This window comes from Zalophus californianus, chromosome X, assembly GCF_009762305.2.
Source record: "Zalophus californianus isolate mZalCal1 chromosome X, mZalCal1.pri.v2, whole genome shotgun sequence".
NCBI lineage: Eukaryota > Metazoa > Chordata > Mammalia > Carnivora > Otariidae > Zalophus > Zalophus californianus.
This window is the reverse complement of record NC_045612.1, coordinates 45959366-45980217: the sequence shown is the minus strand read 5'-3', so window position 1 is coordinate 45980217 and position 20852 is coordinate 45959366. Positions and strand designations below refer to the sequence as shown.

The following is a 20852-nucleotide window of genomic DNA, read 5'->3' as shown; positions in this document are numbered from 1 at the left end:
ATGCACTTTCCTGCTTTTGTGCAGTTGCTTAGGCTGTTCACTCATTCTGCAATGCTTTTATAACCTCTTTTTTTCTTTTTTGCTTTTTACTCATTATTTTTAAGCTCAGCTCAAGAATGCCAGGTTGTTTTGAAGTCTTCCCTGACATGCTTATCCTCCTTGTCTCCATGTTGGAATTAATAGCCCCTTCTGCATTTCCAAAGTTATTTATTTACTCCTCTAATTTTAGCATTTGTGTCTTTTTTTTTTTAGATTTTATTTATTTATTTGACAGAGAGAGACACAGCGAGAGAGGGAACACCAGCAGGGGGAGTGGGAGAGGGAGAAGCAGGTTTCCCACTGAGCAGGGAGCCCAATGTGGGGTTCGATCCCAGGACCCGGGGATCATGACCTGAGCCAAAGGCAGACGCTTAACGACAACCACCGAGGCGCCCCGCATTTGTGTCTTTATACTGTGCCTTGGAATCTTCTTAGTAAGTTGGAGCTTGTGTTTAGAGACAGCATAGAAGGGGAAGCTTGGGCTTTGAGAATGTCTGAATTCCAAAGCCTGAACTTTGTATTATGTATAGTAGTAATGATTATTAACATTTATACATTTATTAAGTGCTTACTGTGTGCCAGATACCATCCTGTGTGCTTTACTTGTATTAACTCATTCAATTCCTAAAACATCCCTATGGAGTAGGTCCCCCATCCACATTTTACGTGTGAGAGAACTGAGATACTGATTGGGTAAATAACTTGGCCAACTTCATTTTCATTCATGTCTAAGTATCCTCTGATTTCCCTGTGACTTCTTTGACCCATTGGCTGTTTAAGAGTATGTTGTTTAATTTCCATATTTGTTAATTTTCCAGTTTTCCTTCTGTCATTGTTTCTTAGCTTCATCTATTGTGGTCAGTGAAGATACTTCATACCATTTCAATCATTTTTAAGTTTATTGAGACTTGTTTTGTGTCCTAACATGTCTGGAGAATGTTCCATGTACACCTGGGGAAAATGTGTATCTTGCTGTTGTTTTGTGGAGAATTCTATATATGTCTGATAAGTCTAGTTGATTTATAACACTGTTGCAACCCTCTGTTTCCTTTTTGATATTCTCACCAAATGTTCTACCCATTGAGTGCGATGTTGGAAGTCTTCAACTATTATTGTAGAACTGTCTTATTTCTCCTTTCAATTCTGTCAATTTTGCTTCTTAGAGATTTTGACTTCCTGATGATCTCTGCTCTATTTTTACTGTTTTTAATCCCTTTCTATCTATAGGTTCCTCTGTATCTGCATGGGGAAAAAAAATATATATATATATGAAAAAGAATAATCATTTCTTCAACTCTTAACTCCACACACTTTTCCACCTACCATCCTATCTTTCTCTACCCTTTCACAACAGTGTTTTCTACATTTTTTTCCTGCTTTCTTATCTTCTACTCAGTCCTCACACAAATGCAGTCTACTTTCTTTCTCTCTTCTGTACTGAAACTCTGCACTCAAAGTCACCAAAGATCTTCTCATCTTCCCTAAACAAAAGGGACAATTTAATTTTAAAAATATTTTATTTAAGCATGGTGTTAGAGATTAATGCTTATTTTCCATGGAAGGATGCATCCTTCCATGTTGTGGGACTTCATTAGAATGACAACTCTTTTCTCTGCCCTCACCCTTACTCACTCTTATTTTTCCATCTTCCCTTTCTCCTTGAAAGTTTGCCTTACCACAAAGGGCTGTGTCCTACCTTGCTTTTCCATAATATAAGTTTTCATGTGTACATTGAAATAGATCCCCAGTTTCTAATTGGGTGGGATATTGTCACAAATTCTTGGATTTATTTTTAGGAACACTATTGTCCAAAATTCTTAGTCACATTCATCTGTATCAAATTTGTCGGTAACAAAGATTCTTTTATTCCCCAGCTTTACAGAGATATTATGGACCTATAACATAGGTAAATTTAAGTTGTATAACATCATGATTTGATACACATATATATTGTGAGATGATTACCACTATAAGGTTAGTTAACACCACCATTCCATCACATGATTACCAATTTTTTTGTGGTGATAACATTTAAGATTTACTCTCTTAACAATTTTCATGTATATAATACAGTATTGTTAGTTATAGTCACCATGCTGTACATCAGATCACCAGAACTTATTCATCTTATAGGTGGAAGTTTGTCCCCTTTCACCAGCATTTCCTCTTCTCACCCATCCCCAGCCCCTGGCAACCACCATGCTACTCTCTATTTCTGTGAGTTGTTTTTTTAGATCCCACATATAAGTAAGAACATACAGTATTTGTCTCTCTCCGTGTGGCTTATTTCACATGGCACAAGGTCCATTGTTATTGTCCCTAAAGGGAGGATTTCCATTTTTATGGCTGAATAGTATTATTTTGTATATACACCAAATTATCCATTCATCTCATTTGTGGGCGCTTAGATTGTTTCCATGTCTTGGCAATTGTGAATAATGCTTCAGTGAACATGGAGGTAAAGATGTCTCTTTGAGATAGTGATTTTATTTCCTTCAGATATATATCTAGAAGTGGGATTGCTAGATCATATGGTAGTTATATTTTTAATTCTTTGAGGAACTTCCATACTGTTTTCTATAGTGGCTAAACCAATTTACCTTACCACCAACAGTGCACAGGGGTTTATTACTACAGGTCTTCCTCTTAGACATGCTTTTGTTACATCCTGCAAGTTTTGGTATGTTGTATTTCCATTTTCATTGTTTTTAAGATTTTTTTAAATTTACCTTTTTATTTTTGATCTGTTGGTTGTTCAGGAGGATGTTGCTTAATTTCCATTTATTTGTGAATTTTCAGGTTTTCCTCCTGTTATCATCAGCTTTTTTTAAAGATTTTATTTATTTATGTTGACAGAGAGAGAGAGGGAGAGAGCCCAAGCAGAGGAGGCAGCAGGCAGAGGGAAATGGAGAGGCGGGCTCCCAGCTGAGCAGGGAGCCTGATGTGGGGCTCCATCTCAGGACCCTGGGATCATGCTGAAGGCAGATGCTTAATGACTGAGCCACCCAGATGCCCCTATCTTCAGCTTAAAGAATTGGATCCTTTTGGATGCCTGGGTGGCTCAGTCCATTAAGTATCTGTCTTTGGCTCAGGTCATGATCCCAGGGTCCTTGCTCAGCAGGGAGCCTGCTTCTCCCTCTGCCTGCTGCTCCCCCTGCTTGAGTCCTCTCTCTCTCTCTCTCTGACAAATAAATAAATGAAATCTTAAAAAAAATAATTGAATCCTTTAAGAACTTAAAGAACTGAATGATGAATCCTTTCATCATTTCTTGTAGATCTAGTGGTGATGAACTACCTCAGCTTTTGTTTTTCTGGAAAATTATTTATCTCTCATTTATGAAAGACAACTTTGCTGAGTAATGTGTTCTTGGTTGGCAGTTTTTTTTTTCTTTCAGCACTTTGAATATATCACCCCACTCTCTCTTGGCCTGCAAGATTTCCACTGAGAAATCCATTGATAGCATGGAGGTTCCCTTGTAAGTTACAATCTTCTTATCTTTGCTGCTTTTAAGATTCTCTTTTTGTCTTTGACAATGACAAAGTGTCCTTGATTTTTTTTAAAGATTTTTATTTATTTATTTGACAGAGAGAGAGAGAGAGAGAGCAGGAACACAAGCAGGGGGAGTGGGAGAGGGATAAGCAGGCTTCCCACCGAGTAGGGAGCCCGATATGGGGCTCAATCCCAGGACCCTGGGATCATGACCCGAGCCGAAGGCAGACGCTTAACTGACTGAGCCGCCCAGGTGCCCCAAATTTTAGACAGTTTTATTAAAATGTGTCTTAGAAAAGCTTGTTTTAAACAATCAAGTCAAAAAATGGGCAGAAGATATGAAAAGACACTTCTCTGAAGAAGACATACAAATGGCTAACAGACACATGAAAAAATGTTCATCATCGTCAGCCATCAGGAATTCAAATCAAAACCACATTGAGATACCACCTTATACCAGTTAGAAGGGCAAAAATGGACAGGGAAAGAAGCAACATATGGTGGAGAGGTTGTGGAGAAAGGGGAACCCTCTTAGACTGTTGGTGGGAATGCAAGTTGGTACAGCCACTTTGGAAAACAGTGTGGAGGTTCCTCAAAAATTTAAAAATAGAGCTACCCTATGACCCAGCAATTGCCCTCCTGGGTATTTACCCCAAAGACACAGATGTAGTGAAAAGAAGGGCCATATGCACCCCAGTGTTCATAGCAGCAATGTCCGCAATAGCCAAACTGTGGAAAGAGCCAAGATGCCCTTCAACAGATGAATGGATCAAGAAGATGTGGTCCACATATACAGTGGAATATTACCCAGCCATCAGAAAGGATGAATACCCAACTTTTACATCAACATGGATGGGACTGGAGGAGATTATGCTAAGTGAAATAAGTCAAGCAGAGAAAGTCAATTATCATATGGTTTCACTTATTTGTGGAACATAAGGAATAGTATGGAGGACATTAGGAGAAGGAAGGGAAAAATGGAGGGAAATCGGAGGGAGAGATGAACCATGAGAGACTATGGACTCTGAGAAACAAACAGGGTTTTAGAGGGGAGAGGGGAGGGGGGATAGGTTAGCCTGGTGATGGGTATTAAGGAGGGCACGTACTGCATGGAGCACTGGGTGTTATACAAACACAATGGATCGTGGATCACCACATCAAAAACTAATGATGTATTGTATGGTGACTAACAGAACATAATAAAAAAAAAAGAAAAGCTTGTTTTAGGTTGAAATTTGGGGCTGGCCTATGACCTTCATAAACTTGTGTGTCCAAATCTCTCCCCAAATTTGGTAAGTTCTTAGTCATTATTTCTTTAAATAAGATTTCTCCTTTCTCCCACTCTTCATCTGGGACTCCAATAATGCAGAGATTTTTTTTTTAATGGTGTCCCGTAATTCATGTAGCATTTCTTCACCCTATTTCATTATTCTTTCTTATTGCTTTTTACTGAAAGATTTCAAATGACCTTCAAATGTCTTCTTGTTTACTAATTCTGCCTGGTTGGGTCTGCTGTTGAAGCTCTCTTTTGAATTCTTCAGTTCATTTAATGTCTTCTTCAACTCTAGGATTTCTGCTTTTTTTAATGGTTTCTGTATCTTTATTGAACTTCTCATTTTGTTTATTTTTCTCTAATTTCATTTACTTGACTGTATTTTCATGTAGTTCACTGAATATAAGAGGATTATTCTGAATTCTTTGTCAGACAGTTCATAGATCTGTTTCTGTAGAGTCAGTCATTGGAGTTTTATTAGTTTCCTTTGGTAAAGTCATGTTTCCTTGATTATTCATGATCCTTGTGGCCTTGTTTTAATGCCTGCACATTTGAGGAATTAGAACCTCTTCTAGTCTTTATAGACTGCTTCTGCAGACAAAGCCCATCATTCAACAACTCATCCAGGGATTCTCGGTGGGCTATCCAGTGGTGTCCATGGTGGGCTTTCTGCTGGACTCTTGAGTGAGCAGGTCTGGTGTCTGGGTAAGCAAGTGGGCAAACCTGTACATGGGGATCCACCTGGTGCCTGGGTCCAAGGAGGCAGGCCTGGAGCCTAGGTTCACTTGGGCCTAATAGGCATCAGGGACCACTGGAGTTGACCTGATGTCTCAGCCCACAGGGACCAGTTGTGTACTAGGGGAAGCTGTGACCTGGCTTCACAGGAGCCAGCCTAAAGGCAGGGGCCATTGTGGCCGCTCTGGTGCTGGGGAAGGCCAGGCACCTGGGTATATGGGAGCTATCCTTGAGGCTGGACCACAGAGGCTGGCCTGGTGCTGGGACAAGCTAAGAGCCTGGGTCCATAAGAACTGGCCTAGAGTTTAAGTCTGCAGGGGCAAGTCTGGCACTCGGGTGAGCTGGGGGATTAGGGCTGCAGGAGCTAGCCTGGTGCTGGGGTGGTTCAAAAGCGTGGGTCTGCAGTACCCAGCCTGGTGTTGGGCCCAGGTGGAAGCCTGAATTCATAGTAGCTGATTGGTTGCCTGAGGTGACAGGAGTCACCTGGGGCTGTGGGAGCTGGCAAGCATGAGGATATGCTGAAACCCTGGGCCACAGAGCCATTCATGGCCTCAGGAGCCAGCCAGCACTATGGTAAGCCAGGAACCTAGGTGTGCAGGAGGAGCCTGCTATGAGCATGGGCCCACAGATACCACCCGAGACCACTGGGGCTGGTTTTTGCCAGGGTGAGCCAGAAGCCTGGGTTCATAAGAACTTTCTGGGATTCTGGTGCCACAGAAGCCACCTGAAGCCACAGGAGTTGGCAGCCACCAGAATGAGTCAGAGGCTAGGGTTTGTGGGAGCCTGCCAAGAGTCTGGTGCTCTGGAAGCTCTCTGGAGTCATGGGAGTCACTTGAGCATGCTGGAGCTGATAGGCACTGAGGTGAGCCAGAAGCCTGGTTTTGTAGGAGCTGATTGTGCGCCTGGTATCACGGGAGATGCCTAAAGCTGTGGATCTAGAAGGCACTGCAGTGAGCTCGGGGCCTGGGTTTGTGGGAGCCTGCAGAGAGCCACTTAGGGCCACAAGGGTTGACCTTGTGCTGGGACAGTTTGGCTCTGGAGTCTGGTGAAATTGGGCACTCACTTCACTCTCCGTTTCCCATAGGAAGGGTATTTCTCCATGCTGGACTACCGGGTTTTGGAGGAAAAGTGATAGAGTTAATGTGAATCTATCTTTCCTACCCTCCTCAATACATCTTTTCTTATTTCTGTGCTTCACCCAGGTGCTGTCGTCCCTCAACTGGAATCCTTGGCTCTTTTGAAGGTATTTTTGTGCATGGATAGTTATTCAAGTTGGTATTTCTGAGGTGGTTGAGCACTAGAAAGCCCTATGCATCTGTGTTGCTGACACCACTCCCTACTTTATTATTTTTACTCATTTTATCTCGAGTATGGGTAGGGGAAGAGGACAGATATTTACTTGGTCCCTCAAACCTCTAATCGTGCAATATCTTAATACATTCTGGTTTCAAAAAATTAAACATCATAAATAAAGACCTCTTTGAATGAATACAACTCCAATCCCAGTCTCCTTCCTAGAGGCAACACACATATTGTCAGTTTCTAGAACTTTTCTATGCACTGCCTACATACAAAGATAGGCAAGTATCCTGAGGATTTTTTAAAGTATTAAATTTTATCATAGTGTATGTATTATTCTTCAACATTTTTTTCAATAGTATGATTTAGAGATTTTTTCCATTTAAGTATATGTCTATTTCTTCTTAGTGCTGTATCAAATTTCATGTATTGCAACATCATTTTTGTTTCTCTGGGTGATTCTGAGTAGACTTCTGGGTCATAGGTACTTTTCATTTTAATAGACATTTGAAATCTCCTTAGAAAGGATTATATCATTTTACACACTATCAGTATAGGAGAGTCCCTGGTTCCCCACACATCCACTAACAGTTCTGAGTATTTGCATATTTAAACATATCTGCCAATCTCATAGATGCAAAACGGTATCACTTTGTTTTAATTAAAATTTTACTAATATTGAAGAAAATATATAAGTTCTGTTAACTCACAGAAAAAAATCAGATGAGGAATATGAATTTCCCCTTTAAGAAAAGACAATTCAGGGGTGGCTGGGTGGCTCAGTCAGTTAAGCTCCTGACTCTTGATTTCGTCTCAGGTCATGATCACAGGGTCATGGGATCAAGCCTCGCATTGGGCTCTGCTCTTCTCTCTCTCTCCCCCTGTCCCTCCTCTCTCTCTCTCTCTCAAATAAATAAATAAAATCTTTTAAAAAAGAAAATACAACTCAATTTGTAAGCAGCTAAATGCTTCTTAGCAGCATTTTGGGGGCTATGGAAAAGTCTGAAAAGAAAAATTTTGTTTTGCATGAACTAAGATTCACAAATCCCTGGTATGCCAAGAAAAGATAAGAAGTGCTAAAAAATTTGAGAGTTTACTATTATGAGTTATAAGATATTTTGTTATTTTAATTGTTTCAAATATGTGGAGATACTGTTCAGATAATTATATAAATCATTAATATAAATCATCAGTAATAAGTGTGATAAATGATGATTTCGCAGTAAGATTACCAAACTTTTCTAAAGAGAAGGGACACAAGGGGGAGTTGTTAACTTATTTATATGTGGGGCAGAATAGAAGGAGGGGTGAAGCTTAAAAGCTGACAGTAGTCAAAGATCAAAAAATGGAGCCAGCCTTTTTGTTACACAGACTATAAAATATGTTTTGTTTACCAGTCATGACTAGAAGCTTATACAGATAGGTTTCTATTGTGATTGAAGCAAAATGTCAGTTTGGGTTGATTAAATTTCTCTGAAATACATACTTTTGTTCTGGCATCTTTGTCCCAAAAACTAAATGTATCAGAATATCCTGGAGTTGTAAGTATTCAATAAATCAGTGGCATGGATATCTTGAGTAACTTAAGTATTGGCTTCACTACATCAATAGCAGGGTTTAGTGATTAATATAATGAATATAACATAATGAATATTAATATATTGAATACTGTTATGAATATATTGAATACTGAATTAATATAATGCATACTGTTTTCCAAAGTATTATCCTTCAGCACTTTTTAGAGCAAAGTTATTAGGCTGACTCAATTTGGCTTTAAACATAGCAGTATGTTTCAAATGATGCCATCACTAAAGTAGAAAGATGACTCATAGCATAGGAGAAAGTATTTGCAAATTATATATATGATATGGGTCTAGTACCCAGAATATAAAATGAACTCTTACCACTCAATAAAAAGACAAATAAAAGAATTAAAAATAGGCAAAGGATTTGAATAGATATTTCTCCAAAGAAGATATTCAAATAATCAATAATGATTCAAATCAAAACCACAAGATATCAATTCATACCCACTAAATAGCTATAATTCTTTAAAAAGTGAATAATAGCAAGTGTTGGCAAGGATGTAGAGAAACCGGAGCCCTCGTACATTCTGGTGGAAATGTAAAAGTGTACACCCACTGTGCAAAGCAATTTGGCATTTTCTCTACCATTTTGACTTATTTTTTTCTGTATGTTTTTAGTTTTTTTTTTCTTAGTGATTACTCTGGCAATTATATTTAATATCTTAAGTGTATAACACCCAGGTTTGAACGAATGTCAGCTTAGTTTCAATAGTATACAAAACTCTATTCCTTTACAACTCTGGTTCCCTCTTTATGTCATTGTCACAAATTAGATCTTTATACATTGTGTATCCATTAACACAGAGCTTTAATTATAGTTTTTTATGCATTTGGCTTTTAAAATGCACTAGAAAAAAAACAAGAAATGACAAACCAAAAATGCAATAATATTGGCTTTAAAAAAATTACTTGACTGTTTTAAAGCAGTTTTAGGTTTACAAAAAAGTTAAGCAGAAAGTACAGAAAGCTCCCATATACTACTTCTCTCCCACCACCCTTTCCCCCACACAGTTTCCCATATTATTAGCATCTTGCATTAGTGTGATATATTTGTTACAGTTGATTAATGAATATTGCTACATTATTGTTAACTGAAGTCTCTAGTGTACATTAGTGTTCACCTTTTGTGTTGTACATTTCTGTTTTTTTTAAATTGTGGTAAAATGTACATAACAATATTTGCTATTTTAACCAAATTTATGTGTACAATTCATTGACATTAAGTACATCCACACTGTGGTTCAACCATCACCACTGTCCATCTCCAGAACATTTTTTGTCATCCCAAACTGAAACTCTGTGTCCATTAAACAATAACTTCCCACTCCTCACTACCCACTCCTGGTCAGCCACTTACAGCACTATCCTATTTTCTGTCTCTAGAAATTTGCCAACTCTAAATACATCACAAAAGTGAAATCATACAATATTTGTTCCTTTGTGTCTGGCTGTTTCACATAGCTTAGTGTTTTCAAAGCTCATCCTTATAATGTGTCAAAATTTCATTTCTTTGTAAGACTGAATAATATTTTAAAATATAAATCACATTCCGTTTATCCATTCATCTCTGTGTATATTTTGGTTATTTGCACTCTTTGGCAATTGTGAATAATGCTGCTAAGAACACTGGTTGTACAAATATCTGAGTACCTGCTTTCAGTTCGTTTGGGTATGTAACTGGAAGTGGAATTGTTACATCATATGTTAATTCTGTGTTTAATTTTTTGAGGAACCACCATACTGTTTTCCAAAGCAGCTGCACCATTTTACATTCCTACCAGAAATACACGAGTTTCAAGTTCTCCACATCCTTGCCAACATTTGTTGTTTTCAGTGGTTTGATAATACCCATCTTAATGTGTGTGAAGTGGTATCTCATGATTTCGCTTTGTATTTCCGTAATGACTAATGATGTTGATCATCCTTTCATGTTCTTATTGGCCACTTGTATATTTTCTTTGAAAAAGCTCCTATTCAAGAGTTTGGCCCTTAAAAATAAACCCTCAAAATAGGGTTGTTTGGTCTTTTTGTTGTCATTGTTGAGTTTTAGGAGTTCTTTATATATTTTTGATGTTAACCCCTTATCATATTTATGATTCAGAATTTTTTTCTGCCACTCTGTGGGTTGTGTTTTCACTTTCTTCAAAGGGTCTTTTGATGTGCCAAAGATTTTAATTTTGATGAAGTCTAATTTATCTATTTTTTGCTTATGTTTTTGGTGTCATATCCAAGAAATTGCCAAACCCAATGTCATGAAGTTTTTCCCTTTGTTTTCTTCTAAAAATTTCAAAGCTTTAGCTCTTAAGTTTGTCTTTGATTGGTTTTGGGTTAATTTTTGTATATTGTGTAAGGTAAGGGTCCAAATTTATTATTTTGCATATGATTTCCAGTTTTCCCAATACCATTCCTTGAAAAGAATATCTGTTCCCCATTGAATGGTCTTGCTACTCTTGTCAGAAATTATTTGGCCATATATACAGGGTTGATTTCTGGCATCTCTATTCTATTTCACTGGTTTATATGTTGTTTTTATGCCAGTACTGTACTGTTTAGATTACTGAAGTTATTGTAGGAAGCTCTGTGTGATATTGTGGTTTATAAGAAATATATATTTGGTCTTTATCCATGATTCCTGGCTCACAGTTCCAAAAGCCCTTGGAATTTCCTGAGTGATAAGAGCTATGGGGACATCTTTTGTCATAATATTTGGTCTCTTGTCCTCAATTCCTGAAATCCACTTTAGAGCCATTAACATGAAATGGGTATCATGTTATTCTTAACAAGTACCTTTTTACCACAATTGGGTTTATGTTAATGAGGTGACTTTTGGAAAGTACCTAAGGATGGTGGCTGACTTCCAGAGGAACCAGCCATGTGATTAGAGGGTTGGAACTTTCAGTCCAACCCCCCACCACCCCATCCCACCCCTACTTCCTGGAACTCCTTCCTGGAACTCCTGGAAGTTGAGTCAATCCCCAACGGCAAACAATTTAATCAATCATGCTTACGTAATAAAACTTCCATAAAGACGCAGGACAGGGTTCAGAGAGCTTCTGCATTGGTGAACACATGAAGATTCTGGGAGACTGGAGTGCTGGGAGAGAGCATGGAAGCTCCATACCCATTCTCCATACTTTGACCTATGCATTTCTTCCTTCTGGCTATTCCTGAGTTATATATATATTTTTATTAATGAATGGTAATCCAATAAATAAAATGTTTTTGTGAGTTCTGTGAGCCGCCCCAGCAAATTAATCAAACTTAAGGAGGGGGTCATTGAAACCTCCCATCTATAGCCTGTCAGTGGGAAGCAGAAATGGTAATCTGGATTTGAGACTGTAATTCAAAGGGGGGGTGGAGTGCAGTCCTGTAGGACTGAGCGCTTAACCTGTGGGATCTCATGTTATTTCCAGGTTGATAGTATGAGAATTGAGTTGAATTGTAGGGCACCCTGCTGGTGTCCAAGCATCTCTTAGTAGTTTTGGAACCCCTCCCACACACACACACATTGGAATTGGTGCCAGAATACCTTTACTTTGAAATTAGGAAGAATGAGTGCCAACTTTTTTTCTTTTTCAAGATTGTTTTGTTAATTTTGGATCCCTTGAGATTCTATTTGAATTTAAGATAGGTTTTTCTGTTTCTGCAGAATATGTCATTGAGACTCTTTTAAAGATTCTATTTATTTATTTATTTATTTATTTATTTATTTATTTATTTATTTATTTTATATTTTAGAGAGAGCAAGAGCACCCCGTGCCACCACCAGCAGGGGGAGGGGCAGAGGGCGAGGGGGAAGGACAAGCAGAATCCACACTGAGCTCAGAGTCAAACTCAGGGCTTGATCTTACAACTCTGAGATCATGACCTGAGCCTAAAATCAAGAGTTGGTCTCTTAACCAACTGAGCCACCCAGGCACCCCTATCATTGGGATTTTGATAGGGATTGCAGTGGATCTTACAGATCACTTTGGGTAGTTAATGGAATCTTACAGTTGATGAGCATGAGATATGTTTCCATATGTTTATGTCTTTAAATTTCTTTCAGCAATGTTTTATAGATTTCAGTGTACAGTCTTTGGCCTACTTCATTATGTTCTTATGTATTATATTCTTTTGATGCTATTGTAAATGAAATGGCTTTCTTAATTAATTTTTTAGATTGTTCATTGTTATTGTATAGAAATGCAACCCATTTTGTGTGTTGATTTTTGAATCCTGAAGCTTTGCTGGATTCGTTTATTAGTTCTAAGATTTTTTTGCAGAATTTTTGGGGTTTTCTACATATATGCCATGCCATTTGTGAGCACAGATCATTTATTTCTTCCATTACAATTTAGATGTCTTTTATTTCTTTGTCTTGCCTTACTGTTACAGCTGAAACCTCCAATACTACATTGAATAGAAGTGGGAAATGTGGACATCCTTGTCTTATTCTCTATCTTAAGGAAAAAGCTTTCAGTCTTTCACTATTGAATATGATCTTTAGATGTGGGCTTTTCATTTTTGGCCTTTATTGTGTGGAGGAAGTTTCCTTCTATTCCTGGATTGTTGAGTGTTTTGATGAAAGGGTGTTGAATTTTATCAAGTGCTATTTCTACATGAATTGAGATGATGATATGTTCTTTGCCTTCATTTTGTTAATGTTGTATGTTGCAATATGATTGATTTTTATATGTTGAATCATCCTTAAATTCCAGAAGTAAACCCCAATTGGCCATGGTGTAGAATTCATTATATATTCTAAATTTGCTTTTTTAGCATTTTGTTGGAGAATTTTACATCAACAGTATAAAACATATTTGTAATTTTCTTTTCTTTTTTTAAAAGATTTTATTAATTTATTTGACAGAGAGAGAGACAGAGAGAGAGGGAACACAAGCAGGGGTAGAGGGAGAAGGAGAAGCAGGCTCTCCGCCAAGCAGGGAGCCTGACGCAGGGCTCAATCCCAGGACCCTGGGATCATGACCTGAGCCGAAGGCAGACGCTTAACGACTGAGACACCCAGGTGCCCCTGTAATTTTCTTTTCTTGCAGTGTTTTTGTCTGACTTTGGTACCAAGGTAATGCTGGCCTATTAGAATGTTAGGAAGTGTTCCTTTCTCCATTTTTTTGGAAAAATTTGGGAAGGCTTACTGTAATTCTCCTTTTATTGTTAATTCAGTACTGAAGGCATCTGGCCCAGGGTGATTTTTTTTTTTTTTTTTGGAAGGAAGAGGTTTTTGATTACTTATTTAGTCTTTTTACTAAACATAAGTTTATGCACATTTTCTGTTTTTTCATGATTCAGTCTTGGTAGGTTGTATTTGTTTTTTGTTTGAGTGTGTTCATTTCCCCTAGATTATCCAATTTGTTTGTATACAGTTGTTCATAGTATCCCTTTATAATGCTTTTTATTTCTGTGAAATTTGTAAGGTTTCCATTTTCATTTTTGATTTTAGTAATTTAAGTCTTCTGGGTTTTTTTTCTTAGTTAATCTAGCCACAGGTTTGTCAAATTTGTTGATCTTTGGAAGAACTAAGTTTTGGTTTCATTGATCTTCTCTGTTGTTTTTCTATTCTCTATGTTTATTACTTTCTCCCATCTATTGGCTCTGGGTTTCATTTGGTATTCTTTTTCTAATTCCTTAAGGTATATGGTTTAGTTGCTGGTTTGAGATCTTCTTTTTTAAATGTAAGTAATTAGAACTATAGCACTGCTTTTCCTGCATCCCATAGGTATTGGTATGTTTTGTTTTAATTTTCATTTCCTCAGTTATTTTCTGATTTCCTTTGTGATTTCTTCTTTGGCCTGTTGGTTGTTGAAGAGCGTATTATTTAATTTTCACTTATTTGTGAAGTTCCCAATTTTTCTTCTATTATGGATCTTTAGTTTCATCCCAATTGTGATCAGAAATGGTATTTTGTATGATGTCATCCTTTTAAAAAATATTAAGATTTGTTTTGTGGTCTAACATATGGTCTATTCTGGAGAATGTTCCATGTGTACTTGAGAAAAATGTGTATTCTGCTATCATTGGATGGCATGTTTTGTATATGTCTATTAGATCCGGTTAGTCTATAGTGTTATTCAACTCCTCTATTTCTTTATTGATCTTCTATCTGGTTTTCTATCCATTATTGAAAGTGGGGTTACTGATATCTTTAGTTATTAGTATAGAACTGTCCATTTCTCCTGTCAATTCTGTGATTTTTTAAATATATTTTGGAAATCTGATGTTTTGTGCATATGTTCATAATTGTCACATCCTCTTAGTGAATCGGCCCTTTATTTTCGATATATAATGTTGTCTCTTCTAACAGTTTTTGACTGAGTTTCTTTTTATTGTTCCTATAACAAATTACTACGAATATTTTACTACAAATATTACTACAGATTATTATCTTAGTGTTCTGTAAGTCAAAAAGTCCAAAATTAGTCTCACTGGGCTAAAGTGAAGGTATCAGCAGGGCTGGTTCCTTCTGGAGGTTGTAAGATGACAATCCATTTCCTTGCCTTTTTGAGCTTCTATAGCTGCCTGCATTCCTTGGCTGATGGCCCTTTCCTTGCATCACTCTAACCTTTGATTCCATTGCCCCATCTCTGTCTTCCATCTTCCACCTTCTTGTCTCCCTCTTTTAAGGATCCTGTACTTACATTGGCCCATCTGCATAATCCAGGATAATTAATTTTCCCATCTCAAGATCCTTAATTTAGTTACATTAGCAAAATAGCTTTTTGCCATGTAAGGTAACATACTAATAGGTTCCAGGGATCAGGACATTGACATATTTGTTGGGGGGGCATTATTTAACCTACCACACTACTTATCAGTAAAGGCAGTAGTCACAGAAAAGGTAAAGCAAGTTCCAGATGGGTAAATAAATGCTGTGGTAAAGCAGGCTACTCATATACTTTGGGTTTTGAGCATTATATAGACATCTTTGACAGACTTACATCCAGTCATCACCATGTCACCATCCATGAATTAATAAAAGGGTATGTTATAATAAGTAAAAACAGATGAGTGTCAAACTCCCCAGATTTCCTTAACAAAGTGAAATTTGACCACTCTAAGTTTCACCTCACAATGAACTATAAAACAACTTGGAAACATGTCCTTTGGTGGAGTTCCTGGAAATATGATAAGGGTTCATTTTAACACTCTCTTTTCCATGATAATCCACTGTTATGGGCTGAGTTGTCCCAAATTCATATGTTGAAGCCCTAACCTCTGGTATCTCAGAATATGATTATATTTGGATACAGGGCATTCAAAGAGGTGATTAAGTTAAAATGAGGCTATTAGACTGGGCCCTAACCCATTTCTACAAGTGCCCTTATAACAAGTGCAAATTTGAACACACAGACACCAAACATGGACACACACAGAGGAAAGACCATATGAGGACATAGCAATAAGGTGGCCATTGAAAGCCAAGAAAGAGGCCTCAGGAGAAACCAAACCTGCTGACACCTTGATCTCAGAATTCCAGCTTCCAGAACTGTGAAAAAATAAATTTCTGTTGTTTAAGCCACCCAGTCTGTAGTATTTTATTATGGTAGCCCCAGCAAACCTATACATTCTCAAACTTTCATTTATTGGCTCAGCATCTTATATTAGTCTGAGAAAAAAGAAGCCCCATCTTTGTGGTAAATGGGTAGAATTTTGTGGAAGTTTCTTTAAAATTCCAAACTGTATAAATATTACCAAACCTACAGCTTTTTTTTTTTTTTTTTTTTTTTTAGTATTATGTTCTAGTGTGGTAGCTTTCCACCTGCTTTAGATGGCAGAAGAGGGGGGGAAAAACACTGTGTGGGACACTTTTACCTTCACCAGCACAAAATATTATCTCCCAACAAAATAGTCTAAAGATTTTTTAATGGGGTGCTTCTAAGTCTATTTGGTCAATGATAGATGCATAAAGCATAATAACTCTGCCCAGATTTTAAATTATGGTATAAACTGATATGATTTATATAACCAACAACAAAAAACACCTCAGGGTTCCAGAGGCATTTATATATTCAGCAAATATTTATTGAGCAATCTATTATGTGGCAGGCACTATTTCTACTTGTTGGGATTATATAGAATAGAATATTCATGGAGCTTACATTTAAGAATGGAGGGAAACATAATAAAGTCAATATATAAAATATGTAATATAACATTTAATAGTGATAAATGCTATGGAGAAAAATAAAGCAAAGTATGGGGATAAAGGATATTTAAAGGGGGAATACAGTTTTAGATTGAATAATCAGAGAAATTCACTCTGAGCAAGTACCTGAATGAAATGAGAGAATGGACCATGAAACTATCTTAGGGAAAAGCATTATAGGCAGTGGGAACAACAAATGCAGAGCTCCTTGGGTAGGGATATGCTTGGCTTGTTCAAGAAATAGCAAGGAGGCCAGTGTGGCTCAAATGGAGCAAGCAAAGGGAAAATGGTTGGACATGAGTGTAGAGTGGTAGCCAGGGGCCAGATCTTATGAGATATTGTAGGCCATGGAAAGAAGTTTGGGTACTATTCTAAAGGTTATGGGGAGTCACTAGAGGATTTTGACAAGGGGATCAGCATGATATGACTTATGTTTTTAAGGGATAAATCTGGCTACTGTGAGGAGAATGGACCCTAGGGAAACAAGAATGAAAACGGAGAAAAATTTGGAGGTAGTAAGCAATCAGTGGTCTAGGTAAGAGATGATAGTGGCTTGGACTAAGGTGTTAGCTGTTAGGTGTTGGACTAAGGTGTTAGACACTTATGGTGATACGTGTCCAGCTTTGGCATATATTTTGGAGGTAGAACCAATTAATGTTGTGGATGAATTGAATATAAAGTAAGAGAGAAAGAGGGATCAATAATGATTTTGAAGCTGAGCAACTGAGTAATCATTTAAGGTGGGTGAAGACTGGGAGGAGCAGGTTTTAGGGGGAATCTCAGGAGCTCAGGTTAGAACATGTTGAATTTGAGATGCCTTTTATATATACACGTGGAGATGAAAAGTAGGCAGTTGGATATATGAGTCTGGGATTTTTGAGAGAGATCCAGATTAGAGATAGAAATTTGAGACCTATCAAGGTATAGATGGTATTTAAAGCTATGAGACTTGATGAGATCACTAAGGAATATAGATAGTGTATGTAGTAAGGGAAGAAGTTCAAAGATTGAACTCTGGGACATTTCAATTTTGAGATACAGGAGATGACAATGAACTAGCAAAAGCAACAACAAAAAAGAAAGCTAAGAATGTGCAGTCAGGAGTAGCCAGTAAAGTAGGAGGAAGAACCAGGAGAGTATGGTGTCTTGGAAGCTAAGTCAAGATATTTCAAGAACAGAGTTTTCAACTTCGCCCAACACTACTGATAGGTAAGGGGACCAAATATCCCTATTTTCCCAGGACAATCCTAGTTTATGTCTTTTGTACGGGAATAACTTGTTAACAACACCCTTTTTTACTCTCAGAAATGTTTTGATTTGAATGATATATGGTCACTAGGATGGTAGATCGAGATGAGGATTGAGAATTGATTATTGGATTTACCAACATAAAGATCATTAGCAATCTTGACAAGCAGTTTCAATAGACCAGTGAAACTTCATTGGATGTTGGGGATGAAAGAATAGAGTGGTATCAAGAAAAAGGGAGGAGGGGCACCTAGGTGGCTCAGTTGTTAATCATCTGCCTTAGGCTCGGGTTATGATCCCAGGGTCCTGGGATCGAGCCCCGCATCAGGCTCCCTGCTCAACAGGAAGCCTGCTTCTCCCTCTCCCATTCCCCCTGCTTGTGTTCCTGCTCTCGCTATGTCTCTCTGTCAAATAAATAAATAAAAAATCTTAAAAAAAAAAACAAAGAAAAAGGAGTGTCATGGTAACTATAGACCACTGTTTTGAGGAATTTTGCAGCTAAAGAAATGGGGTAGGAGGTAGTACAGTGTGTTTGAATGTTGATAGAGATGTTTCACTAGAGAGGGAAAAGAATTTTTTTTAAAGATTTTATTTATTTACTTATTTATCAGAGAGAGAGCGAGAGAGCACGCACAAGCAGGGGGAGCAGCAGGCAGAGCGAGAAGCAGGCTCCCCACTGAGCAAGGAGCCCGATGCGGGGCTCAATCCCAGGGTCCTGGGATCATGACCTGAGCTGAAGTCAGATGCTTAACCGACTGAGCCACCCAGGCATCCTTAGAGAGGGAAATTTTTATGATAAAGGAGAGAAAGAAGAAAATTTTGGAACAATGACCATGAGTAGAAGAGATGGGACATCATCCAATGGACACATGTAGAGGCTGACTTTAAAGATAGGAGCATGGCCAGTTCATTCACAGAACATTAGAAAAGGCAGAATTTATGGGCACAGATGCAAGTGGTGAGTAGATATGGTGGTAGGAGTCTGTGGAGGTTCTTTTCAAATTGCTTTTGTTGGGCGCCTGGGTGGCTCAGTTGGTTAAGCGAGTGCTTTCAGCTCAAGTCATGATCCTGGAGTCCCGGGATCGAGTCCCGCATTGGGCTCCCTGCTCAGCGGGGAGTCTGTTTCTCCCTCTGAACCTCCCCCCCTCATGTGCTCTCTCTCTCTCATTCTCGCTCTCTTAAATAAATAAATAAATAAATAAATAAATAAAATCTTAAAAAAAAACAAAAAAAACAAATTGCTTTTGTTTTTTCAATGGAATAAGCAAGGTCATCAGCTGAGATAGTAATTGGGGTCTGAGGAGAGAAGAGAAGGTGTGATATCTTTTTTTTTTATTAAGGTGAAATATATGTGACAAAATTTTCCAATTCAACCATTTTAAGTGAATAATTAAGTGGCATTAATTACATTCACAGTTATACATCCATTACCACTATCTATTTCAAAAATTATTTTTTTATATTTTTTTAAGATTTTATTTATTTTGACAGAGAGAGAAAGACAGCAAGAGAGGGAACACAAGCAGGGGGAGTGGGAGAGGGAGAAGCAGGCTTGCTGCTGAGCAGAGAGCCCGACATAGGACTCAATCCCAGGACCCTGGGATCATGACCTGAGCCGAAGGCAGATGTTTAATAACTGAGCCACCCAGGTGTCCCTCAAAAATTTTTATCATCTGTTATGGGTTGAATTGTGTCCTCCAAAATAGATATGTTAGAGTCCTAACATACACAAAAATCAATTCAAGATGGATTAAAGACTTCAAACATGTGACCTGAAACTGTAAAATTCCTAGACAAAAGCATAGGAGAAAGTCTTCTTGATATTGTTCTTGGAAGTGATTTCTTGGATATAACACCAAAGCCACATGCAACAAAAGCAAGAATAGACAAATGACACTACATCAGAATAAAAAGCTTATGCACCACAAAGGAAATAACAGAATGAAAAGGCGAACTACAGAATGAGAGAAAATGTTGACAAACCATATATCTAGGGGGCTAATACCCAAAATATATAAGGAATTCCCACAACTCAATAGCAAAAAAAAAAAAAAAAGAAAAAGAAAAAGAAAGAAGAAAAAAAATGAAAAATAGGCAAAGGGCTTGAATAGACATTTCTCTACCCTCTTACACTGTTGGGAATGCAAACTGGTGCAGCCACTCTGGAAAACAGTATGGAGGTTCATCAGAACGTTAAAAAAAGAGCTACCCTACGACCCAGCAATTGCACTACTGGGTATTTATCTGAAGGATACAAAACATAGTTATTCAAAGAGGGCACATGCATCCCAATGTAGCAGCAATGTCCACAATAGCCAAAATATGGAAAGAGCCCAGATGTCCATCAACAGATGAATGGATAAAGAAGATGTGGTGTGTGTGTGTATGTGTGCACACACACACACACACACACACACACATACATACATACATACATACATACACACAATGGAATATTACGCAGCCATCAAAAAGAATGAAAGCTTGCCATTTGCAATGTTGTGGATAGAACTAGAGGGTATTATGCTAAGCAAAATAAGTCAGTCAGAGAAAGACAAATACCATATGATTTCACTCATATGTAGACTTTAAGAAACAAAATAGATGAACATAGGGGAAGGGGAGGAAAAATAAAACAAGATGAAAACTGAGAGGGAGGCAAACCATAAGAGATGCTGAATTTTAGGAAACAAACTGAGGGTTTCTGGAGGGGAGGTAGGTGGGGGGAAGCAATAATTGGGTGATGAGCATTAAGGAGGGCACTCAATGTAATGAGCACTGGGTGTTGTATGCAACTGATGAATTACTAAATTCTACCCCTGAAACTAATAATATAATATGTGTCAACTAAATTGAATTTAAATAAAGAATTTAAAAAATAAAAAAAGAAGACATACAAATGGCATACATTTATATGAATAGGTGCCCAACATCACTAACCACCAGGGAAATGCAAATCAAAACCAAAATGAGATATTACCTCATACCTGTTAGGATGGCTATTATAAAAAAAAAAAGTCACAAGTGGTAATCAAT

The 20852-nt window shown here is 37.8% G+C and overlaps 1 protein-coding gene across 4 annotated transcripts in view; it reads left to right on the top strand.

The window, feature by feature from the left end:
- The window catches only part of GPRASP1 (G protein-coupled receptor associated sorting protein 1), a 43933-nt gene that overhangs the window by 6697 nt on the left and 16384 nt on the right, over nt 1-20852 (top strand). For 2 of the 4 annotated variants that reach the window (XM_027607755.2, XM_027607756.2), the window contains exon 1: nt 6763-6780. The gene's annotated coding sequence lies outside the window, so the exon portion shown is untranslated. Of the gene's footprint in view, nt 1-6739; nt 6781-20852 lie in introns of those variants that run through there. The other 2 variants (XM_027607757.2, XM_027607761.2) reach the window with 2 other exon arrangements.